General features: G+C 41.7%; 1 protein-coding gene across 12 annotated transcripts in view; it reads left to right on the forward strand.

The window, feature by feature from the left end:
- The window catches only part of RTP4 (receptor transporter protein 4), a 114042-nt gene that overhangs the window by 41373 nt on the left and 46097 nt on the right, over positions 1-26572 (forward strand). For 5 of the 12 annotated variants that reach the window (XR_013369472.1, XR_013369473.1, XR_013369474.1 and 2 more), the window contains exons 2-3: positions 9093-9198; positions 9510-9674. The gene's annotated coding sequence lies outside the window, so the exon portion shown is untranslated. Of the gene's footprint in view, positions 1-9092; positions 9199-9509; positions 11175-12543; positions 12562-15474; positions 26455-26572 lie in introns of those variants that run through there. The other 7 variants (XR_013369477.1, XR_013369476.1, XR_013369480.1 and 4 more) reach the window with 7 other exon arrangements.

A 26572-nucleotide genomic window follows, 5' to 3' on the forward strand; every position in this document is an offset into this window, starting at 1 on the left:
TTATTCAGCCTTAAAAAAAGGAGGAAATCCTGCCATTTGGGATAATGTGGATGAAGTGGAGGAGGGCATTATGCTAAGTGAAATAAGCCAGCCAGGGACTAATGAACTTGATGGTAGGGAAAGTCTTTCCCAGTATATATGTATATCGAGTCATTACCTTGTACACTTTAAATATCTCACAATTGTACTTGTCAATTACACTTTGATTAAGCTGAAAAATAATTCTGCTCCTTTCTCCCTACGAAAGCTTCTCACCCCGGGAGAATGAACAGGGCACCCACTCAGAGGCTGGTGGTGATTTCAGCAGTTTGAGGAACTTTTATTAAAGAAAAGAAGTTTTTCTTTTGTGTCTCAGGATGAGTCTGCTGAAGATCTAGAAAGCTATGGCCCAGATCTGCCCTTTAGCTTGGAGTTTCTCAGCAAACCAGTTCCTTTCTCACCTTCTTTACGAAAAGATTAGAGGATTGAAAGCCAGAGCAAATGTGTCTCTGTCAGGCTTGTCAGCGCTTCACCTAGTCTGTGCCTTGCTGAGGGCAGTAAGTCACCGCCTGCGCCTTCAACACCATCAGCCCAAAGGCACCATGAGTTAATTGTACAGGGTTTTAGCTTATTGTTGGTAAAGTGATTCCATCAAGAGTCTTTTATCTTTTTTTTTTAATTTTTATTTATTTATGATAGTCACAGAGAGAGAGAGAGAGAGAGAGGCAGAGACACAGGCAGAGGGAGAAGCAGGCTCCATGCACCAGGAGCCTGACGTGGGACTCGATCCCCGGTCTCCAGGATCGCGCCCTGGACCAAAGGCAGGCGCTAAACCGCTGTGCCACCCAGGGATCCCAAGAGTCTTTTATCTTTATAGTGAACATTCTACTTTTGTACAATGGGGGTCACTGTGGTGTATGTATATTAAGGAGGGAGGGACTTGGAATATTTGAAATTTCTTTTGCAGACGGTGTTATGGATGTTTGACATGTCATTAGAGGAGGGCACCTGAGTGGCTCAGTGATCGAGCATCTCTGCCTTTGACTCAGGTCCTGATCCCAGGGTCCTGGGATTGAGTCTCGCATCAGGTTCCCCACAGGGAGCTTACTTCTTCCTCTGCCTATATCTCTGCCTCTGTGTCAAATCAATCAATCAATCAATCAATCATAAAAAAAAAAAATAGAAATGTCATTAGAGAAGTGATGCTAGGAAGAAATTCACCTTCCTGGGCAGCCTGGGTGGCTCGGCGGTTTAGCACCACCTTGGGCCCGGGGAGTAGTCCTGGAGGTCTGGCATCGAGTCCCGCGTGTCGGGTTCCCTGCGTAGAGCCTGCTTCTCCCTCTGCCTGTGTCTCTGCCTCTCTCTCTCTCTCTTTGTGTGTCTCTCATGAATAAATAAAATCTAAAAAAAAAAAAAATAGAAAAAAGAAATTCACCAATTCACCTTCCCTTTCCTTCACAAATCTTTTTTTTTTTTTTTTTTAAGATTTTATTTATTCATGAGAGACACACACAGAGGAAGAGAGGAGATTTCTTAATCATAGTCCAGCTGCCTTCTTGGGTGGTTCATCTGATTCTGGGCCACAATAAGTTATATTTGCTCCTAAACTTGGTGCCCTCTCACTGGGCCATCGTAACATAATGCTCTTCCCCTGGCCCTTAAGGCTTGGCCATCCTTTCATTGGCTTCTCCATAGCTCCTCTACCCAGCACAGAGTAGGAGAATTCCTTTAAGTGTGACAGCCAAGGTACAAACAACAGATCACAGTTCAATTCCACACATTTTCTGTAGGAAAGGGGAGCCTCCTTTGTCGGCCCCATCCTCTCAATGGCCCATCTCTAATCTCAAAAGGAGTTAATTCAGGGTGTGTTCCTTTGAATGCTTTGCAAAACGGAGTGAAGTTGAGAGGCTGTGATGCCCAGATTTCACCAATTTATAAATCCAGAAAGATATGGAAGTGATCGCAGGTTCTGGGAGGGCAAATGGCTTGCTGAAGATCATCTAGCAATCTAGGGCAAAAATTCTTTCCGTTGCTCCTATAGTGTCTCTTCTTTCCCCATTAAGTTTCAGAGTAAAGAAGCAATGATTCTGTTGGGAGACTGTCTCTCAGGTAAGGTTTAGATTGAAAGAGGAGAGAATGACCTGCTCTCTGCTTGAAAAGGCTCTATTTCTCAAGGGAAGACCCTACATCTGTGTATTCCTGAAGTTTCATTCTTTTGAGGACGTTTAAGTGCATGCTGCTTACGAGCAACCCTTGGTTTTCCCTTGGAAATATTTTTGCTGGGCTCCTTTATCTTTGCTTTGAAGTATGGTTCTCCTATATGCAGTTAAACCTGAAAGAGTTAGTTGATGGAATTTCTAAATGTTCTTTTCCAAGTGTTTTCTACTTCTGAGCTCTCCTCATCTAGTGAGGGTGGGGATGTGGAAATGAGAAAACCCAGTCTTGGGAGCCTCACTGCATTCCTTTAAAAAGGAGAATCAGCACAACTTTTGATGAGCATGTCACAAGGTTTAATTCCCCCTTAGAATGTCAGTGAAAGGTAGTGTAATGAGTATACATCAAGCCTGCAGCCTTTCTCACAAGGAAATTTCAAGAGGGTCCACCTGCTTCTTAAAGGAAGTGGCATTTTGCTATAGGGCCAAACACACCTCTTGGCATTCTGTGAACCTTTTCTAAAGGGAAGAGAGATATGGCTCATCTCAGCAGCAGATCTGTTGCAGGCAGTAAGAGGCCAGTGGGGACTTGGAGTATTGCCCATTACAGTATCATTATTATTGTTGTCATTATTATGATCATCTTTCAGATTCATTTAATGGTAACAACAGAGCCGGGCCCCAAGAAGAGCCCCAAAAAAGATGTAATCCCTGCCCAGAGGCCTCATTTTGGAGCTGGATGTTTTTCCAATAACTCAATCTCCCAGTCCTCTGGTGCCTGTTGTGGCTACGTGTCTGTGTGCTCTGACCAGCCTGGCCACACGAATGTCCATAAGCTATGCACACAGAGGAGTCATCATAAACACAGAGGAATTGTCTCGTTCACATGCACTTCATCACCACTCTTGATAAACCAGAGCTTCTTTGCAAGAGAACATGAGAGATGTATTGACATAATTCTGTGAATACTGCTATCTTCTCAAACAGGATTCAGAGAACCTAACAGGTGCCTGATGTTGGAAGTGACCTCACAGAGCCAACGATATAGTGCTCCAATTTGCCCTTCAAGCATCCTTCTCGCCTGTTCCTAAACACTCCTGATGTTAAAGAATTCAGCACCTCATAAAGCAGTCCATTCCATTCTTAAACAACTCTGCCAGAAAGTTCCTTCTTTCATTAGTGCCTTAGGTGTCTGCTTAGTCACTTTCTTTCTCCTTTTATAGAGCAGTATTCTCTAATCCATACAGCTTCTTCCTTTCTTTGTTCATGGCTCTGCCCTCTCTGGAGTGCTCCCTAGCACTGGGGGCCTTTCTTATTGCCTCTGGCTTTTCTATGGTTGGCATCACCTGGGGCTCTTGCTTCATTAAATGGGCTGATGCTTAGTAAGTTTCCTCAAAACCTAGTGGCTTAAAACAAAAACAAATCATTATTTGTTATGACTCTGAGCATTGGTCAGGAAATTGCTCTCCTGATTTCTCTTGGTCCCCAGTGTGCATTTAGGTGGGAAGCTGGGATGCATGGAAAGGGGCAAGATGACCCCACTCTCATGTCCAGCAGTAAGTGCTGACGGTTGCCTGGGATTCCGTTGCTTTCCTTCACATGCCCATCCTTTCTTTATTGGACTAAACTGGCATTCCTCATGGTGGCCACCAGGCAGTTTTCCAAGGGGGTGGAAAGGAAGCTGCAGGGTCTCTTAAGGCCTAATTTTGAAAACGGTGCATTGTTTCTGCCACATTCCTATTGGACACAGCAAATCACAAAGCCCATCAGACTCAGGTTAGGGAAATAGACTCTTTCTCTTGATGGGGTGTGGCTGGTTCTTCTGTCTAGCAACAGCCTGTCTACTTGATTGTAGAGAAGGTCCATAGAGACAATAGAAGGTACAGATGGGCACGAGGGCATCCCCCCTTTCTTGGCATTGTTTCATTTTCTCAAGACCAGTATCTCTAGGTGTATGGTAACATATAACCTCCTTTTATAAAGACTTCTGATGATTTTGGAAGAGAATTATACAAAGGAAGAAAGTATAATCGAAGCAAATGTGAATATTGCCTTAAATCTAAAAAAAAAAAAAAAATGAAGGGACTCATTACGTCAAGATCCTCTGTGGCCACTTTTGAGCTTTCAGCCTAGATCCTCCATCTTCAGATTTGGCCATTTCCTCCTCTCTCATATCAGGTGTCTCATTGTTCAAGGGTCTCTATCCAAATTTCTACCTCAACCCCACTTCCTTCTATGAAAAGTTATCTTTTCATGAAGGAAGAATTTTTTCTTCCTAGAGCTTTTGCTCTTTCCTGATATAAAATGACTTAAGTTTTAAAAGAAAAAAAAATGACTTAAGTTTTAATTATGTACTCTCAGCCCTCATAATGTTGGTCATGAATCAAATTTCATAGACAGGTGGGCACAGGATAGGTGCTGGATCCCCAAGGGAAGCTGAACATGGAGTTGCTTTTTGAGGGTTCCCTTTCTCTATTCTCTTGTAAATGCTGAGGCTGAAAGTTCCTCTTAACAGGCACCTAGTAAGATGGGAAAAGCTCCCAAGGCAAACATAAATTGTGTGTGTGTGTGCATGTGTGTGTCTATGCAGGTATGTGTGAGTGTGTTTGTGAGGGTCCTGGGGATGGTTCAGATAAAATGGGCTTTACTCAATTAAAAATAGAATCAATTACTCATTTAAAAATGGAGTCAGTGGAACCCCATTATTAAATGAGAAGTATTTTATTTCTCTTCTGCTCAGTCTTGATCTCTGCCAGAATCATGTCAATTCAGTGGTTTCCACTCTCACCCCCAACCAAGCGAACACACCCATATTTTCTGAAGGGATATCCACTTGTCAGTGGTGATTCTTCCCTGAGGACACACAGAAAAAATCTAATTCATCTTTTATGAAAGGATTTCATGTATTTCAAGATAATTACCATGTCTTTCACTAACCTATTCTCTTAGATAAACATTCAGGCTGGCTTAATAAAATGTTGCTTGGGGGCGCCTGAGTATGTCAGTTGGTTAAGCTTTTGACTGTTGGTTTCTGCTCAGGTCATGATCTCTAGGTTGTGAGATGAAGCCCCCAGTCAGGCTTTGTGCTCAGCCCAGAGTCTGCTTGAGATTCTCTCTCCTTCTCCCTCTGCCCCTTTTGCTTGTGCACTCTCTCTGAAATAGATACATAAATCTTAAAAAAAAAAAAAAGTTACCTGACAAATGTCACTTGGCAAAAAAGATAGGAAAAACATTCACACTCACACCTATTATTTTTATTCTAGATATTTCAGTTGTGCACCCAACAGAATTCCAAATGGTTGGACACAGAATATGGATAACATATGGGATCATTAACATAAAATGTTAAGTCATTACTCTGCTTCTATTTCTTTTCTTTTGTGTCTAGTACATAAGTCAAAAGGGACAAGGAGTAAAGATTATGGAAACAGGTCCTATGTTTAATAATGATTTTCCCTAACTAGACAAGTCCCTACCAAACCATTTAGTAAATATTTATTAATCCTCAGTAATATTTAGTAGTAACCGATTCTGTATCAGTCACTATATATCAGACATCTAGAAAACCCTTGGTAAAGTTCTTTTGGGTAAAAACTATACAACTTTGTGAGGTAGAAATTATCCTCATTTTCTAGACAAGGACATTAGAATTGGGAAGGTAAAGTGAGTGGATCAAATTGTTACAATTAGAAAAGTACCTTCCAAACATGGGAATATAAAAATCTGTTTATAAGTATGAGCATCTGAGCTTGGGATTCAGCCTCTTGCTGGGATTAGACTCAATAGGAGTAAAAAATGGAAGCAGGGAGGTATTTTTCTTCCTTTCTCTGGAGGAAAACCAATGTAGGATGGAACAACAATAGGCCAAGTCCTTCCAGGAGAGCTGAGGAATGTAAAGAACTATCAGAATTCTTCCACACAAAAGGGAGAATCATTCTCCAGGTTTAGCCTGATTTCAAAGTCAAGAAAGCATGAGATTGGTTTCCTTTCACCCCAGTCTTGGCACTTGAACTGACTCCTGCAGGGAGAAAATTTAGATCAGTTCTTAGTCTTAAGAAGCTCATCATTGGCAGGTTGTTACAAAGATCCATTCAAGAAATTCAGCTTTACTTCTTGGCTTATGCTTGTACTGACAGCTTGCAGGTGCACCAATCCCTCCTCGAAATCTCATGAGATTATTTATGTAAACTCTCTAAGCCTCAGTTTCCCCATCTGTTTCATGATACTGATGATACTGTTTGGGGGGCACCATAAGGACTATATGATACCACTTAAGTGATTTGCCAAACACAGTACCTAGCACCTCACTAGAACCCAATACTTGTCTCATACCATCACATTTAGGAGAATTGAAATACTTTTTTAAAAATTACACATTTTGTGTGAGAGAAGCTTGACAAGGAGAGGAAATTATTTGTTATTAACATTTTCTCCAATCAGATTCTAAGTTCTATAACGTATTTATTCCAAAATTGGTGGGAAGAAGCTCAAACGAGACAGCGCATAGGAAAGCTTTTGCAAACTCATAAGTAGCACCCCACCCTCCTCCCTGCCACATAGGAGGGACCACCTTAGGCCTGAGAGGGTCTGCTCACTGGCTTTGCAGCAAGGGTGCTGGTGTCCTGAGGCCAGCATCACTGCATGGAAGAGGCCTTCATTACCAACCCTACCTGCCTGCTGATGATGACCACAAGTGAAATGGTGGTGAAGGGGTTTTCCATTGTTGTGCCTTCTTCTAACACCAATTTGTGTAACCTATGGCAGCTCTGTTTCCAGGACCCTGAGTCCCAGAGGCTGGTAATAGACAAGATCACTCCAGTGAACCTCTGCTCATCTCCAGCCAGGGGGACTCTGACTTCCCAAGAGAAGACAAATGATTGTTAAGCCTATGGAGAGGGGAGGGAGACATGTTTCATTAACAACTCAGAGCTGATGACAGAGGGCTGGTCAGAAAGGAGGATGCAAATGGCATTGCTGCCCCTTTAGCTCCTACCACTCTAATCGCTTCCGGGCACTGTCTTGGGGCAAGATGATGACGATCTATCTCATCAAAGACCATTCTGAAGCTGTTTTTAGGGGCGCTTCTGGGAGGAGCAGAGGCAAATCTGCCAGAGCTTTCTGATACCACCAACTCGATTGAGTGCACCTTCTTGACTGGAGCCCTGAGGCAGAAGCCACTTCTAAATTGATTCATTACAGCTTTTCCTTTCTCAAAAGAACAAAACAAAAAACCCCAAACCACATACACATTTATTTATTTATTTTTCTACCTATTATTCTTCTAGGACACTAAGTAATTCCCAAACCTCAATGTTATCAAAATTACCTGAAAAACCTGTAAATGTGCAGAAACCACTCCCTCCACCATCACTACCACCACATCTCATAGACTCAAGGGGTTCAGGGGATCTGTGTTTTAACCAATTTCCCAGGTGATTTTATGTAGATGATTCTTGCATCACACTTCAAGATACCCTATTCTGGGGGTTAGAAATTCAATACAGAAACTATTTCATAGAGTGTTCAGACCAGAAGAGACTTCAAGAACAACTTTTCAATCTACAAATGAAAGAGCGTCATATTGTCCGTAAAGGCACAGATTCTAGCAAACTGTTAGAGTTCAAATCCTGGCTCTGCCTTTTACAAGCTGTCTGATTTCGGGCAAGTTACTTAAACTCTCTATGCTACAGTTTTTCCATCTATGAAATGGAGATAATACAAAATAGGATGATATCTACAACACAAAAAGCTCTGGGTGTTTTAAATAAATTAATATAGGGAAACCATCAAGAAAGTGCCTACTAGCACATAGTAAGCATTTGATAAATATCACTTGCATCATTCAGGATTCCAAGAAGCAGAATTGCTTCATGTGGTATAGAATGAGAAATATATTACAAGGATTGGACTGTACACAATTGTGGAGGCTAATAATGTTGGCCACTTGAGTCTATAATTTCTGTATTTAGTGTTGGGCCTAAAGTCAGCAGGACTAGAAATATAGAGGGAAATAGACACAAAGTAGAGATACGAAGAACAGACTAGAACCTACAATAATTAGCTGGAACAGTATCCGTCCCTCACCCCTTTCAATCTCAATGATGCTGCTGACTTACAATAAAGGCATCAGGATGAACTGGCTCCCCCAGACCCCAGTGTAGCACCTGCACATGGCCCATGACTCAGAGAAGTTGAAGGAGGGGATCTTGTAGGAGCTGGATGAGCTGAAGGACCAACTGTACCCCATAGCAATCAAGTAAGCTTTTAGACTGGTGACAACAGTGCCAGCCCTCACTGACTTTCAGAGTGCAAAATTATTAAATGGCTCTCCTTCATGTCCCTCTTCCAAAGCTCACATGACCCTAACTTGGAACACTGGCTTGTGGCCAACTCTAACTTGAAACCATACAGAAAAGAGAATTCTAGGATCCATAGTTCCAGTTTAGCTAAGCTGATATATTACAAGACCACCACATTATTAGTTTTTCTTACTACTCATCAGAAAACTGCTACAGAGATGGAAAGTAATTTATTCAAAGTCACACAGCAAATTTGTAGGAGAAGATTTACAAGGGCTTGGATCTATTCTTTTCTATTTATGCATTTAAGCCTCTTAGTTATCACAATGATCTTAAGAGGCTGTTCATTTGAATGGTTTCTGGACCTATAGACAGAAGGCCCAAGGGGTGATGGATCTAATTCAATAATACATTAACAAAGGGCCTGATAGGTATCAGGTACTTTGTCCCTTGGAGAAGAGCCCTTACCCTCAAATTGCTCACAGAAAAGACAAGTGTGTCAGTAAGTACAATAAAGGGTAGAGAGAACAGGTTTCCAGAAACAACAGCAATGTTTGGATAGAGCCGATGAAAAATGGGTTATCAAGATAACTTTGGGGCATTTTGCCTAGTAGCCAGAATTCATCACATCTAACCCTTACCTCTCCACTCTTATCCCTAGGTACTCTGCCCCACTGAAGCAGGATATATGGTTTTTCTGGAACTGAGGGGCTTTCCCAGATGCAGGACTTCCAGGGCTAAAACTGTAAAGTATCTGGAAAACTGAGGTAAGTTGGTCACCTCAAGGCCTAACCAAATAGAGTGACTTGCTGAAGGGAAACAGCAAGCAAGTAAGCAAAGCCAGCTAAGTATAGTATAATATTCTCTTGGCTATTATGGTGGACTTAAAAAAAAAAAAGGCACCAACCCTGCAGCTCTCAGCCTAAGAAGCCCAAGAACCACTCACAAACAATAAACAAACGAATCAAAGAAGGCACCAGGGCTCTCCAGTCGACCTTTAACCTTCCTCAAATGTTCCTGAACTTCTCTTCCACTTGGCTTCCCAAATTCTCTTACCTCTTGTTTGTTCTCCCCACAGGTACCAAAGACCGTTGGACTTGGTTTATGTTGGGTCTCTGTGGCTTTTACTCTGGGTCTTTCACTGTTGCCTTCCTGATTCTTCCCAATTAAGAACTATGAGAGGACACTCACACCCAAAGCACCCAGCACCGCCAAGATAGAAAGACCTTGAGCAGAAAAGAAGGTACCGGAGTTCATGTTTGGTTGTCAGTGCTGAGATGGTCACTTAAATTCTCCAGCTCTTTGGAAGGAAAGTTTTAAATAATCAGGGGTGCCTCTCAAGACCTTCAGCTTTCACTATACAAACATCATTTTAGATGAATCACCTTCCGGATCTACCAACCAGGGTCTTTGTTTGGCTTGCACAACTAAAATTAGCAGCCCATTCATAATCCATAATGGCTGGGGAATTATCTCATACACATGGGACAAAGGAGAGGGATCCGAAGAGGGGCCTCTTCCCTAAGTCTCATCCACGAGATTCTTCTCGTTAAAGAGGCACTCTCAAGCGTCCAATTTACCGCAATTATAGCAATCAAAAAAGCATTCATCCTCCTTCCGCACCTGACGAGCCAGCTCATGCATTTTCCCCAACAGTGGTGGGGAGGATGCTAATGTAGCTCCCATCCCCCTGGCTCCAGCTATAGCCATCACTACCACCCCTACTCCCACCCTCACAGCTGGAGTTGGTTCACAGATCAAGGGGCTCAGTCATGTCGATGCCACATGATAGACCTGTAGCTGCCCAGACCCACATGGGCTCACTGGTTCTCCAGGGAGAGAGGGCAATTAGCTTTTGGATATTGGCTTTAATATCTCTACCTCCAAAGGCTGGATGGAAGAGAAGTGATTATAGACAACCTCTTCCATTCTGTAAGTTTCTAAAGCTGATAAAGGAGTTCCTGCTGTGAAAACAGGTGCAGGTATAGCACCATGGAGAAGCTAGGGCTTGTCTGATTGCTTCATTGTGCCAGCTTTCATGGCATTTGAATGGGCGCTTTGTGAGCACACAGTCTCCCCAGATTGCAGGGAACGGCTGCTGCTGGTGGTGGGTGGGGGTCTGTTGATTAACGGCCCATTAACACAGCGCAAATAACTCTCAACTTCCTCTTCTCACCTGCTTCTTTGTTTTCATCTAATGGCTCTTGGGAGATCTGAAAATATTATTTAATTATTCCAACCCCCATGCTGCTGCTACTATGACTCCTTCCAGAGCATGCCTTCCCCAGTAAGACATCTGTAAACATTCTTATGAACCGCTCCAGGCTTACCAATGGATGTAAGAAGTCTGCAGCCACTCCAGTCAGGCTGGTATTGACTCATCTACCGACACTGCCTCTGTGCTCCTCCCCCTGAAGCCCTGGCTGTCCCACCTGTGAGCTGCTTCTGTCCTCCCTCAGGCCACTGACACAGTTCTTAGGTTATTATTCCTCTTATTTCCCTCAGTCCCTGCCAAGAGTCTTTGGAAAACAACATGCAGGTCTTTGTTTGTTGTTATTAAGGATGATCAGTGAGCCCAATGGAACATTTTCTTAACCTTTTCTCAGCCTCCCCATCTTTAAATGGGGACAATGGGGATAACAAGATCTCCAAAGTGTAATTATGATTCCGCAATGAGTTAGCATTTGGAGAATACCTAATGTTCACTTGAGTATGTGCTCAATTAAAGGATATTATTTCATTACAGTTTCTGTCTTGTCAATTGTTATTTTTAATAACTTCCTCTGGAATGTCTTGCTATCTCTCAATCTGACAATGTGTTCCTAGAGCTGGACACTTCCGGATTTTCTATTTGTCCACACAATTTACCAGGAGTCTAGAATATAGAAAGAGCGGGGAACATCAGACTGGAGTCCTGACGTTGCCAATTATACCACATTCCTCTCTCTGGTTGTCTTTTTTTGTTTAAGATTTTATTTATTCATTAATTCATGAGAGACACACACACACAGAGAGAGAGAGAGAGAGAGAGAAAGAGAGGCACAGACACAGGGAGAAACAGGCTCCATGCAGAGAGCCTGACGTGGGACTGGATCCTAGGTCTCCAGGATCACACCCCAGGCTGAAAGCAGCGCTAAACCGCTGAGCCACCCAGGTTGCCCTCTCTGGTTGTCTTTCAATTGTCCAAAAAAGGACTGTGCCCTTACTTTTCTCTCTCTTCCTTAAATACCTGCCTCTTACCTTGACTCTACCTATTGCAATTCCTCTCCTCCTCCAGGCTCAAACCAAATGGCCACCTTCTATGAATCCCTCTGCTGGTTGCTCCAGCCTACACCAGCCTTTTCTCCCAGATTGCTAATCTCTTCATGGTTGCACCACAAAGCCTAGTAAATAATTGCTTTTTAAAAGCCTCATATTAACATAGGAAAAAATGCAATCTTCTTTATCTTTTTGCAAAACTTTTTTGCTGCTATGCCTTCTACATTTATGCAGCACTGTAGGGCAGAGGTTGACAATCAATGGCCCCTGTTTTCTCTTTTTGTCTGGCCTAGAGCTAAGAAATTTTTTTGCATATTAAATGGTTGAAAAAATCAAAATAAGAATAATATTTCATGACACATGAAAATTATATGAAGTTTAAATTCCATCATCAGGGATCCCTGGGTGGCGCAGCGGTTTGGCACCTGCCTTTGGCCCAGGGCGCAATCCTGGAGACCCGGGATCGAATCCCACGTCGGGCTCCCGGTGCATGGAACCTGCTTCTCCCTCTGCCTATGTCTCTGCCTCTCTCTCTCTCTCTCTCTGTGTGTGACTATCATAAATTTAAAAATAAATAAAAAAATAAAAAATAAATTCCATCATCTATAAACAAAGTTGTATCAGAACACAGCCATACCTATTTTTTTATGTATTGTCTACAATTGCCTTCACAGTACAATGGTGGGCTTGAGTAGCTGCAAGAAATTGCATGACCCACAAAGTTTGAGTTATTTATTATCTGCCCCTTTACAGAAAAAGGTTGCTGACCCTTGCTTTAAAGTGTAAAAAACCCTTCACATTTGTACATTCATTTGGTTCTCATAGTAGGCCTATGGTAACATTTCCATTTTCAGAAGCTCAGAAAAGTAAAGACATGTGTCCAAGCCTGTATATCTTCAAAATGGCAGAGCTGGTAGTGTCCAACCCACTATCCTGACCACACCTACATGTATACTGCTCTTCAAGCCAGACATCATGGAGGTAACTCCTTTGCTTGCAATCCATTCTCTATCATATGTCTTATCTCACTTGACATCTCTGAGGAACTCCCTCAGGAAATCTGGGTGTGTGGAAATGTAAGCCTGCATCAGGGACTCCCCAGACTCCCTGAAATGAGGTGTAATTGTTAGCAAATGAAACTCATGGATAACCAGTAAATGGCCTCTGTTCTTGGATGGTGCTGGAACTGGGTGAGCTCTATCCTGCCAACAGTAACTTCTTCCTTGGCTGACTCTGGTAAGCTTTAATTAGGGGGAGGTGACATGTTGCTGGTGATTCCCAATTGCCAGCCAAATGTACAAATGAGCATCAGCTTTGGGGGAACAGTTGGAGATCCTGGCCCCCATCCAAGCCATTCTCAGGCAGCTGACTGCCTGCCCAACCCCCTTCCCAAATCTCCTGCTGTCTTCTCTCTTCTCCAGAACTCCTATGGTGGGTGCTCACTGGCTGTCTCTAGTATCTCCCTCACTGGTCCTTAGGTTCGGGCCATACTCTTTCCTTAGGGATCTATTTTATGCTTCCCAGGATCTGGGTGATTTAGGGTGAATTACTTGCCCTCACTGAACTCATCTGTTGAATGGGGATAATGCCTTTACTTTCAGCATCATTGATATGACCACACGTGATAATTTCTATAAAGTGCACTCAGCATGGTGCCCAGTATAATGGCCAGACTCAGTAAGTGCTAGCACAGTAGTGATGTCTTCATTTGGAGTTGCAGCAAATGCAGGCACAAGCCTTTTCTTAGGAGTCTGTTTCTTCTCCCAGGAGCTTTCTAGCATGGGTATAACCCTCCCTCCATCCTTGCTCTCCAGTTCTCAAGCTCCCTCAAATTTTCCCATAGCTCACTTGTCAGGAAAGCCAGGAATGTCTATTGATATGACTCCTGCCCTTGAGAGGGGTAGTGATTCTGAACCAGAGCTGAAACCTCTCATTGGGAATGCCAGGTTCCATAGGATGCCCTCCTTGGCCACAGGGGCCACTGACCAGATCTTGCTGCCTCCCACAAACCAGGATTCCCAGGTTCTCATTGGGAAGTTCCAACTCATGGCTTTATGGAGTGGCCATGAGTGGAGTCAAAACTATTCACTACCTCTGTGGAGACTTCCGTTTGGGTAATGGTAGTGTGTTAGAATTCTCAAACAAAACAAAACAAAACAAAACAAAACAAAACAAAACAAACAAACAAAACAAAACAAAAAACCCACCACAGAATAAGACTGTATATATGTACATATAGAGTGAGTAAAACCTATTTATTATAAGGAATTGGCTCGCACAGTTATGAAGGCCAGTTAGTCCAAATTCTAGAGTGTGGACCAGCAGGTTCAAGACCTGGGAGAGCTGATGGTACAGATGAACTCTGAAGGTAGTTTGATAGATATTTCCCTCTTGCTACAGGATACTGATCTTTTTGTGCTATATAGATTTTCAACTGATTGGGTGAGACCCACCCATAATGAAGAACAATCTGCTCACTCAAAGTTCACTGATTAAATGTTAAACTCATCCCAAAACACCTGTCAAGTTGACATAAAATTAACTATCACAGATAGCATGCATGTGTGCATACTTTACTCTTTCCATTGTCTTTCTCAGACAACTCCTATTTTGTTTCTCTTTTTAAACAAATGTATTTTAGGAGGTAAAGCAGTCGGAGAGCCATGTGATGTTATTTCTCTGTTCAGAGTGGTTGAATAAAAGTAATACACCCTCTTGAGAGGGGGGTGGAGGGTAAAACTGTCTTTGCTGCAGAAAACATTTTTCAGTCCACATTCTTATTGGTGTGGGCCAGTAGTCAACTGGTCTAATGCCCTCACTTTTCAGAGAGGGAAACTGAAGTTTGGATACAAGAGGAAGTTTGGCCAAGGTTATCTCATATGTACATCTGCTGGTGATCCAGACAGCTGAGTAGGCATACTGGAGCCCGGTCCAGGGTTTTCCCACTACTTACCTAAGGTTTGTAGAGTTGACATGGAATGAAGCCAAAATTTGAGCAGTTACTTTAAGTAGGTTTGGATTCTTTCAATCAAGGGTCTATAAGGAAAATTTGTGAAAGCCTTTAATATTTGATAGTTAGCTCATCCACCTAGGTTATCTCTGACTCTCCTCTTCTTTGGGCTATTTTACAGCTCTGTGCAGATAGAAATTAAGTTGTAGAAAATGGACAGTAATTCAAATAATTCCTGCCCACAGAAATGCAAATCGAGCCTAATGGGATGCAATTGATTTTTATGAGCACTTTTTCATATTTTTATAAATTCATTTCAGCTTTCCATACTTGACTAAAAATATGTGACCCTTTGAGTTTGTTTTTGGATTCACTGCAACATCTACTGGTTTCCTCATTAATTAATGAGTTAAATAAAATCTCTGACATATCCAATTTTCTATCTGTATGAGAGTCATGATTACATCATCTTTTAAAATGTATCCTTTAATAAGTGCAAACCATGCATACACCTTGTTTTCTCACACTGCACCGTGTTCCCACACCTTATTTAAAGAATAAATCGAAGTTCCTGTGAGCTTCAGAGCATTCTGGGGAGTAATAACTCACCTTGCAAAAATACTTTAGGGTTTACAAAGCACCTTCACTTTTATCATCTCCTTTGATTGCTACAGTCTGCCTGGGAGAGCAGATATCATTCCTATTTCACAAATAGGAAGAATGAAGTCCAGAGAAAAAACATGTTTTTAAAAACCAAGATCATACAGCTGTTTGAGGCAGAGCCAGGATGTCAGTGTAAGTCTTCTCTTGATTCTATTCTCATCCTCTTCATTAGGCCACATCTTCTTTCTTGATAAGAAATACTGTGGACCCAGCCTGGCAACTGGATCCTTGCACGGGAAAGCTGCTGTTTCAGAAAAAAGGCCAAGAATTTGGATATAATGAAAGTTCTGAGAAGTCACAGCTCCATCTCCAGGGATGTTATTCAGCTCCCCTTTTCATTTTTCCCCTTGAGAACAAAAGCTAGTTTTACATTCTAATGGATTTAATTACTGCATAGAGATCTGAACAGATATGAAAGGAACAGACAGTGAGGACACAGTGATGGTCTATTGAGCAGCATTTGAATTAATTTGGAGTTTTCATCCCTGTGATTAGTGTGATTATTAGTGTTAATACTTGAAGTTCATGTTAACAGGGTGTTATTGTGAATTTGAAGCATTAAAACAGGTCTGATTTCCTAGTATTTGTTTGTTTACTTATTAATCAGTCTATTCACAATGGCTATGGTGCTGACATATAAAACACCCCCTGCATTCAACTTCTCAGCTTAACTTAATAAAGGATAATATTGGGTCTCATTTAGCCAATGTTTAATGCTAATAAATTGTCCTTGTCTATTTTGGTGACTTCCCCACTGTGGGTATACTTTCCTTTGTCCTTAGACCACTGTGGAGAAGCAGATAAAGCCTCAGAGCTTCTGGAAACAGCCTTAGTTAGGGTTTGGGATACCAGGTTTCCTTTGACTTGAGATTCTTGAGTGATCCTGAGAAAGCCATGCCCCCTATCTGGGCCTCAGTTTTCCCTCAATAAAATAAAAGTTTTAGGTGAGATGATCCCGGCTTCCCTTCAGCTCTGTGGTTCAGGGAGTGAATCAAACTGTAGAGATAACTGGAGAGTTACGGAAATGTGAAGTTGTGACTAAGAGAGTATCTATCCCAATGCATTAATCCTTTAGTTCTGCACTTTTATTTCAAAGCCCATAGGTGTGGGTCATTCTTTTTCTTCTTGTTCCAGGTGCCCTGTAAATCTCCAATCTGAGGGTTTATGTTTTTTTTCAACTATGGAAAATTGTCAGCCATTTTCTCACTGAATATTGACCCTCTCCCTTCTCTTTGAACCCCCTAAAAGATGGTAGACTGCATTCTAGTTAAAGCCCTAAATCTGTCTTCCAGGCATTAGTTGTATCTGCTACTGCATCTACTCTGTTCTCAGAATCATCAAGCTTTCAAATTCAACAATTTTTGTTTCTAGGAGTAACAGTTGTTTCTTTCTCAAATCTGCCTCTTCTTTTTTTTACATGGAGTCTTAATGTGTTGTGTATGTGTACTCTACTTTTTTTTCTTCGTGAATTTTATGATTTTTGAGTGCGAGCACATTTTCAATGACAATATGGGAGTGACTAGGAATTCAATGCAACGTGGGTTGTGGAAATATCACTCTGGAGAAAGCTTTGCATTTGCTTTTGCTGAGTGCCCCAGAGGTATCATGATCCCAGAAATATTTTATTTTGCTTTATTTTATTTTATTTTATTTTTAAAAAAGATTTTATTTATTTATTCATGAGAGACACACACAGAGAGAGAGGCAGAGACATAGGCAGAGGGAGAAGCAGGCTCCATGTAGGAAGCTCGATGTAGGACTCAATCCCGGGACTCCGGGATCACGCCCTGAGCCAAAGGCAGACTCTCAACTGCTGAGCCACCCAGGCTTCCCCCCAGAAATACTTTAATGTAAATCTTGAGGCTTAAGGAATCCTGTAACATATAGGTGATATATTCATTTACTCTAAATCTTCCTAGGCTGGTGCAGTAGGCTGAATAATGACTGCCAAAGATATCCAGGCCCTAATCCCTACAAATTATGAATGTTACCTTATGGCAATAAATAAATAAATAAATAAATAAATAAATAAATAAATAAATAAAAGATGACTCTGGATATGTTTAAATCAAGGATCTTGAAATGGGGATATTATCCTGAATTATTCAACTGGATCTTGAGTGTCATTGAGATCACAAGTGTCATTACAAGAGGAGGCAGAGGGAGATTTGACTACAGAGAGGAGAAGCCGATATAGCAATGGAAGTCGACATTGGAGTAAAGTGCTTTGAAAATAAAGGAAGAGGCCACAGACAGAGGAAAGCAAGAGATGCAGAACTAGAAGCTGGAAAAGGCAGGGAGATAGATCATTCCTTAGAGCCTCCCAAGCAGTCTTGCCAACACCTTGAATTGAAACTGACTCCAGAAGAGCAAGAGAATAAATGTGTGTTATTTTAAAGCCACTAAGTTGTGGTAATATATTAGAGCAATAATGGGAAACATAACTGGTTAGCAGAGTTTTTCTATTCCTCTTTGACTGAGAGCAGTACTTCAAAGATTTTTCCAAGAAAACTTGACTGGATTTTCCATGAAGGCAGATGGTGAAGAAAAGGCTGGAAAGACATGGCATGACAAGATTCCACAACTCCTATGACTACAAATCAGCCTTCAGAGGGGGATTAAAAAGACATGGGTTCTTGATTTTGAGCCCTTTTTACTAGCCAAATCTATGCCTCCAAATGATATAACATAGTTGTCAGGAGTAGTTCAATAGACAGACGTTGGTATTTTGTATTCCATGTGTCTTATAATTTGCCATTTGGATAGAAAAGGCATCTTGGGCAAAATTTTAAGTTCTATACTTCAATTTCTCATCTGCAAATGAAACTAATAATAGTGCTTCTCTTACATTATCATAGTGAGGCTCCCAATTAGATAGGGCACATGAAATGTCTGGGTATATATATGCTTTATCCTTTGGTATAGACCCAGGATTATTGTCCAAGAACTATGTAAAGAGAATTGAATGACTCAAAGAGATTCTTAAGAACTTTTGAGGACTCAAAAAGAAAACTCAAAATGAAGTTTTATCATCTTCAAAGTTCTAGAAAACAGAAGATTCTGTTAATTTTAGAAGGAGAAAGGGCTGGTTTAAAATAGAAGATGCTAACGTGGTTGCTACGTTATTCATTCAACAAACATGTGTCTGTAGGGTGGTACCTATGTGAAGCTAGATGCTAAGTGCTGTGAGGGAGACAGCAGCCACAATCCTCCCATTTCTAGAGCTGCACTGTTGTTAACAGTTCACAGTATTGCAGGAGGATTTCACAGGCATCCTCTGAGGTGAAGTGTCCAGGAACTACCTACCAGTATTTTACAGATGGGGGAACTAACCCTCAGGTTTAATAAAGTCCAACAAAGTGGGGTCCCAAACCCACCTGCTAATTCAATGCCATTGACACTCTATCACAGCTAAGATGAGATCCCTGATCTCAAAGTGCTTAGAGATGAGACAAAGAGGAGAGAGCACTGCAAGGTAAGTATGACCACCAGAAGGTATAAAAGCAGAAACAAATAAGATCTTTGAGAGGTTAGGAAGACTTGTGATATGGAGTAGGGTGAGGGTACCTGGTAAGACAAAACACAGGAAGGCTTGGTTGAGGGACAGAAAAACATACACATTTTAAAATTCTTCACCTTGAAAAATAAAAACCAATGACCCAACAACAAAACAAATGATTTCTGACCAGGTCAGAATGTTGCACAACATGTTTCCATTCCACAAGCAATGCTTACGTGCCTACTATATGTGTGGGATTGATCACAGTGAATCGGAAGTGACGACATTCCACAGAACCAGCCTGATTGAGGGAGACCTGCGCTCCAGCCCTCACACTGAATGTGGCCTTGGGTGGTTTGTTTCCCCTTGAGCTTGAGTTTCTTCTTGCATACGTCGGAATCTAAACTTCGCTTGCTACTCTGACAGCCTAAATTTGAATAAGGAGGATATTTATGTACTCTATTGTTTTTACTTTCATTATTCATTCTTTCATCTTAAATTATTTGCTTTCTCTCTTTTCCTCATGTCTTTCTCCTCCTTCTTTTGGGCTGGCTCCTTCCCTGCCCTCCCTCATGGTTATTCTCCTTCTCACGTTCAGTGTCTGCATATTTTCTTCCTCATTACCTAAGTACATGTAAATTGGCCACATTACTGATGCGGAAGCAATTTTTAAAATTGGTTAAAATGTGCCAACGTCAAACATGACGAATTCTTCCACTTTTGGACTCCTCATGATTTTAATCATCCCAAATCAGCCATTTAAGAAATGACAGCATGAGGACCAAATTCCCTTAGCATCATTTTTTTTTTTTTTTGTCCTTTGGTGGTGTGTGTTGTGTGTGTGTGTGTTTTGTTCACCAAAATTGTCAGTGGGTTTGGACATCATTTAAGTGTAGCATTGAACACTTGTTGTATACAGCACTTTCTGAGTATGTGGAGAAGGGGGAAATAAAAAAAAAGAATAACATCTAGTCTGTAGTCAAAATGATACTTGGGGACTTGGTGAACGAGAGCATGGAGGCATGGTTAGAAGTAAAGAAGGAAACCTTGGCTCTATTATGCTGGTATTTTGGCCCCAAACCCAGGAGTGTCTGACTCTTCAGTACAGGGTTCTTGGATGTTGTTGAGCACACAGTAAACTGTAGCAGCATGGTCACAAAACTGTCACCTTGCTTACCACTAAGGCCATGGCCTGATAATCCCTGATTAGGAGTTTTCTGTTAAATGCTGATTTGGAGAACATGTGTTAGGCTTATTAACTGCCTTTCTAAGCACCAAATATCTATCCTGGGTCTCATACGTTCAAGAATATCTTTGTTAAGAGAAAGAAAGAGAATCAGGCCCAAGAGGGACCTTAAATCTGTTTACTCAATCAGCCATAAGTGGAAGCCAAAGACCAACAAAACTGGTCAATCTGGCCTGGGGCCAAGGCTTTACCTGCATTTCAGGCAAAAAAACAAAAAAACAAAAAACAGAAAACAAGAAAGAACGCAGCACAAGGTGCTGCTTGTTTAAGGTACAGTAAGCCAGGCCACAGTTAAACTGGACTCATTAAATGTTCTAGCTCTGGACAATCTGTCAAGTCTCCTATCTTTGGAAGACTAGAGAGGGAGTTTTTCTCACTCCTAAGAGGAAGTAGCACTCCATCAGTGCAGGAGTTACTGATCTGATGTGGCCTCAATAAAGTTAGAGGAGGAAAAAGAATATTGCCTCCTCCAACAGGACCTTGGATAAGAGACATTGCTAATCAAGTGGACAGTTTCAGGAGGAGAAGTGTGCTCAACCCCATTTCAGGCTATATGAGCAAGTTTAGAGAAGTGGGGCAAAGAGCTGTATCTGGAGAACATAGTGAGTTACATTTTTATATCTGAATAAATGCTCTTAGGAGCAAAGTGGCAAAAAAAAAAAAAAAGCAAAGTGGCTTACCCAAGACCATGTTGGGTAGCACCAAGGCACAAATAGTCTTCTGATTCCAGGTCTGGGTTTCCTCTCATTTCACCACCACTGCAAGGTAATAGGCACCCATCAAAGCAATTGATAGCAGTAGGACTGCTGACCTGGGAACGGCCTGACCGTGAAAATGGCCTGACCGTGAAAGATGATATCCCTGTCCTTGGGGAGAGGGCAGGGCAAAGGAAAAATGAAAAAGCACAGCAAAGTTTTGGAGTAAAATGATGGCTTGAAGACTGGGTTTGTCTCCTCACTAGTCCCATGATTCTGGGCAAGTCATTTAACTTCCCTGATCTTCAATTTCCTTATAAGATAGCAATACCTCCTTTAAAGTGTCCCTCTTTGGGGCACCTGGGTGGCTCAGTAGTTGAGCATCTGCCTTTGGTTTGGGTCATGATCCTGGGATTGAGTCCTGCATCAGGCTCCCTGCATGGAGCCTGCTTCTCTCTCTGCCTATGTCTCTGCCTCTCTCTCTGTGTCTCTTATGAATAAATAAATAAAATCTTTAAAAAAATAAAGTATCTATCTAAGGACAAGATGGAATAATCTATATGAATAGCATTTGCCACAGTATGTGCTCAGTGAAAAGTACCTTTACTCTTGGTGTCATTCATTAACTGAAGCAATATAAGATATACTAGTTACCTGCTACAATGATTTCTAAACCCTCATGTGGGTAAGAATCACCTATATAGTTTATTTTAAAAATGTGGATTCTCAGTCCCACCCCCTTTAAGAGATTCTGACATGGGGCTCTGAAATAGGAATTTTATCAAGTACTCCCGGCGACTCTGGTGATGTGGTTCAATGTCACACTTTGGAAAATATTGTATTGGATTGTATTTTAAGTTTAAAATATGACTTCTCCTGGTTCATGGCTCTCAGAAAAGTCCTGGTTAGGCTTGCATTCTGAAGATTTCCTCCTCTTCTTCCTCACCCTCACCTCCAAGCACAGTGGAGGAAGCAATAAGCTGCTATTGTTGTTACCACCACCTTTGGGGAATATTCCTTACAGCAGAGGGTCTCAACTTTGGCAGCTTATTCCAATTATGTGGAAAGCCTTCAACCAACCTGGTGTCCAGGCCACACCCCAGACAAACTAAATCAGATGTCTGAGCGATATTCAGCATGGGGTTTTTGGAAGCTTGCTAGGGGATTTCAGTGTATAGCTAAGTTGAGAACCACTGCTCTAGATCCTCTGTCCCAATTTCCCATCAAATTTTCTTCACTTAGTTTCCATCCCATGCCTTCTATCTGGATAGTTCCCTTCTTTCAACAATTTTGGCTGGATCCACTCAGCAGATTTCCTGGTTTTCTTGTCATTCTTCTTGATCCACTGATGCCTCTTACCTGGCTCTATTTGGTGTTGATGTCCAACCCACCATTCTGTCCAAACTTGCAGGACACAAGAAGCCCTCAGATAGTACTACTTTGTCTTGAGGCTGGGGCAGGGAGGACAGATAGGATCATACCACTGTCTTTCAAACCTCTTTTCCATTTTCTCTAACTAGATGTTTTCCCAACCCCTACCTGTTTATTATGCCAGAGCTCATGCAAAGACCTCCTTCTCTGGAAGGCCACCTCTGACTCTCCCAGGTCAAAGAAGAAAGACTCCCTATTCCTGACTTCTCTAATACCGTTGATATCACATATTATAACATTCTACCTATATAAGGAGGGGGGAAGATGTTATGGTGACAAGAGTCATCAGAACTTCTGGGAAGGAAGCCACTTATTTGGAAAAATTATGACTGCATGGGGTAGAAGTTTATACTGAGAGGGATATAAAACAGGTCTGAACTACCTTGCTCAAATGTAAGAGCAATTGTTGAATACCCCAGAGAGAAAAAAGGAGGTCATCCACTCTGTGATGTGACCCACACCATGATTTCCATAAAATTTTGAGTAAAATCTATAAATCATTATGAGATACGTCATAGAAGCAAATTTTCAGGGCACTGCTAAAAGGCCTACATCCAGGGTATTGAGGGAAAGACAGGCCACATTGCATGGACATAAAGACAAGAAATAAGTAGAAGATTCTAATGGACATTTTAGGAAAGGTTTTAGATTATCACAGGTCATAGACTATGGGTCAAGGCCAGGTTTCACCAGACCTACAAGGGGCATAGTAGCCTCACCTGTGATCTGTATTCCATCTGAGCATCCTCTCTGCCCACTGAACTGGAGTCTTCTGATGGCAGGGCCTGTCTCTAGGTCTGCAGCTGAGTTTCCCTAATTCCTGGCACAATACTTGGCATATGTAATACTTTAAATAAGTGTCTAGAGAATGAACAATACAGAAAGCACATTAACGTAGGCTTTTCTTAAAGTCAAAGGGAGCACCAAGGAATTCGTCCTGTCTGTGGCTATTTTGTTCCTCAGACTGAATTCATTTTCGTTCACCACTTAGATGCTATTGAACTTGTTTCTCCAAATTCGGTTGCTCAAAATTTGATTAATTTAAGCTCAAAATGACATTTCAAAATCCCCTATTCCCAAACACATAGCTCATCAGAAATGCCTCCCACTATTTACAGTTTTGCTTCATTGAAATATGATGATGCCAGGCAGACAGCGATGTGTATTCAGTGGAATTCAATTTTCCTGATCACTGGCTCCATCGATCAGTCTGTTTGCAAAGGGCTGACGCAAGCATCAATTCATCTCTTATGGACGATGGGTGAGCCGCTCCTATTATTTCTGCATGTGAAAGGGGTTGTTAGACTCTAATGATGGGATTCTGGAGGATCACTTTATTATTGCTGTTTTAGGCTTTATTGAGTTCCTATCATGGGCCAGGAGTTTTTACTGTTTTCATATTTAATCTTTACAATTGACATTTTGTGGGTACAGAATCTGAGACCTGGAGAACTTGGGAGGTCTTGGGAGCTCTTGTGCTTACAGAGCTAGTGAGGTATAGATCCAGGATTCAAACGCAGTCCTTTTGATTCCAAAAATTAGTACCATCTGGTTTGTTAGATTTTCTTCTTGGGAATTATCTTGGGGCTTAGGCAGGAGAGGTAGAGAGAGGTGATTGAGAAAGAAATCCAACACAAGCTGAAGGGGAAGAAGAATGACTGTGGTTTATGATTCAACATAAACTCACTCACTATCAGTCCTTCTTGTAATCCCAGTTGTGCCTGTAGAGATATTTGTCACTGCAGCCAGCAGGTCATACTTGGCTATGAATGTGTTCTTCCCAGGAGACATGAGCCCCTGGCAGGTGCATGCCTAGCAAGTATACTCAGTGTGGCACCCAGAACCCAGAGGAGCGAGAAGCAAATGCAGCGCTAGAGAGGAAAGCTCTCCTTTTTCTCAAGATTTTATTTATTTATTTTAGAGAGAGAATATGAGCTAGCGAAGGGGAGTGGTAGGGGAGGAGCAGAGGGGGAGGGAGATAGAGGGAGAAAGAATCTCAAGCAGACTCTTCTCTGAGTGTGAAGCTCTTTGCAGAACTTGATCCCATGACCCTGAGCTCATGACCTGAGCTGAAATGAAAAATCAGATGCTTAACTGATTGAGCCACCCCGGCTTCCCTAGAAAGTTGGCCCTAGGAAGTGTCTTGAGAGCAGTGCTATTCTGCTGGAAGCCAGGAAAGGGAGCTTTATGGATCCTATAGGAAAGCCACTTTCTTACTGGGTCTTCCAGAGAAAATGACCTGGGCATCCGACTCAAACAAGGGGCAAAAACCACCCAGAATTCCAGTATACTTGGTAGTTTTGCCAACTCCAATCTGCCTCATCCATAGCATGATCCCTTTGCTACCCTGGGCAGAGTCAGGAAAGTGCTTTTGCAGGACCACCACAGCTCTGTCAAAAGTCTGGGAACAAGGGGTACCTATATCTTTAAGCTACTTTCAACAGGAAACTTTCTTTGTTGCTCATAACTGTGTCCCCAGAAATCTGTGACCTTGTAGCTACCCTCAATGCATGAAATGCATGAAAAATCTCAAAGGGAACTATGTTTTTGATCCTCAGGCAAAGTTTGAGAAAAGTTGAAAACATGCTTCTCTGGGCAATAATTCTACCTGACATCAAAGACAAAACTGATCAATAATTGCCCTCAATTTCTCTGAAAAATGAATTTTACATTATGAATATTCCACCCCTCCCCCACCAAGTGATAAAGCCATAACTTTCTTTATTAAGAGGTCAAAGTGTTTTTGTAGACCTTTGGGTTTGTCTACAAGGCCTGATTAACAAAGGACAGGATCATATATGAGATGCAGAGCAAACCTGAAATAGGCGGGGCTGATGCTATTCTTTCCATTTCATGAATGAAGAAACTGAGGTCCAGAGAATCCATGTGACATCTCCAAATTCACACAGCTATGCAGTGGTAGCACTGGGGTCAGGACCAGTATTCCATTGTCCAGTTTCATGTCATGCTGTGCATTGAAGCTTGACTAGTGTCAAGAGCCTGTGATGGCAGTCAGACTTTTCTCATTCAACCTTGAATCACATTTATTTCTCCTAGAAAAAGCAACCTGGATAGGAGCAAATTGCTGGTTTAAGTACAGTCCAACTCCACTCTGAATAGAAAACCTTGAGCAAGCCATTCTGCTAGGGGCAGAAGGTCACAGTAGGTTCAGTGTTGACAAACCAATATAGATTTCAACGCGTAGGCTGTGAAGCAAAGTCTTAGATAATCTTTCTAATCCTATTAAGGGCTAACTCCTATTCCCAACTCAGCTGATCAAGTCCAATTACATCGCAGATCAGAATAAACACTCCAGGTTAAATATTTCAGCACCCAGGCTAAATGTTTGATTCCTTTTGGATGGTAAGTATCAGAGCTTCAAAATGTGTGTATGTGAGAATGTGTATGTGTGTGCATTTTACTATTTTCAAGCCCTGGTAATTATAAGTTACACTTTAAAGCAAATATTATAAGGTTGTCTAGACATTGATTAATCACTCTGATCAATATTTTGTGTTCCAACTGCAAAAGGAAGAGAGAGAGAGGGGAGGGAGAGAGATAGAGAGAAAGGGATAGAAGTATTTGAAAAGAAGTGAACAGGTGTAGCAGCGTATCAACATTGACACACACACCATGAATAATCTCTAAAATGTGTCAAGTATACTACAGCTTATAGAGCACATTCACCAACCAACATCTCTGCTGTGATTCTCAACACTACCCCATGTATGAAGTACGCAGAATAAGTATATCAGCATTTAAATAATGAGGAAACAGAAATATAGAGCCGGATTTAGAGTCCTGTGTAGGAGCCACAGAACATTCTACAGAATGTTCAGTGTGGTCCAGATTTCTCCCCTACGCTGTCATTTCCACATACATATCATCCTTTATTTACATAATGCTTACCAGTGTAAGAAACCTTCAGAAGTGCTTTGTGTTGACTCAGTTACTATCTATATGTATGCGCTAATTCAAAAAGCAACTGAACTTTGTCAGTCTTATACAAGCCCTCAGGCAGGGGTGTTAATTACAAAAATAAAATAAAATAAGATAAAAACAATGATTGGCTGTTTATAAATGGTGCGTTTTAAAATAATTTGTTCTGGGCTCGTACATTAAACACTCTTCCAAAATACCTTCTCCCACACACTGTCTTTTTATCCTCACTAGAGCCCCATGAAATGGGAGTTACAATCTCCATTTGAAATAGAGGGGAGGCTGAGGCTCTGTCTCCTGGAACTAAGTCATATTTGACAAGAAGCCATGCTGTTGGTGTTGGTAGGTGGTGTATGTTGGGAGGGAAGCAGGAAGTGGAAGAGTAAGGGATGGGGAGTTGGTGGAGGGAAAACTCAAGGGTGCCTTAGAGGACAAAGTCCTGGAAGCAAGGTGAAGGCTT

The sequence above is a fragment of the Canis aureus genome, chromosome 31, assembly GCF_053574225.1.
Source record: "Canis aureus isolate CA01 chromosome 31, VMU_Caureus_v.1.0, whole genome shotgun sequence".
NCBI lineage: Eukaryota > Metazoa > Chordata > Mammalia > Carnivora > Canidae > Canis > Canis aureus.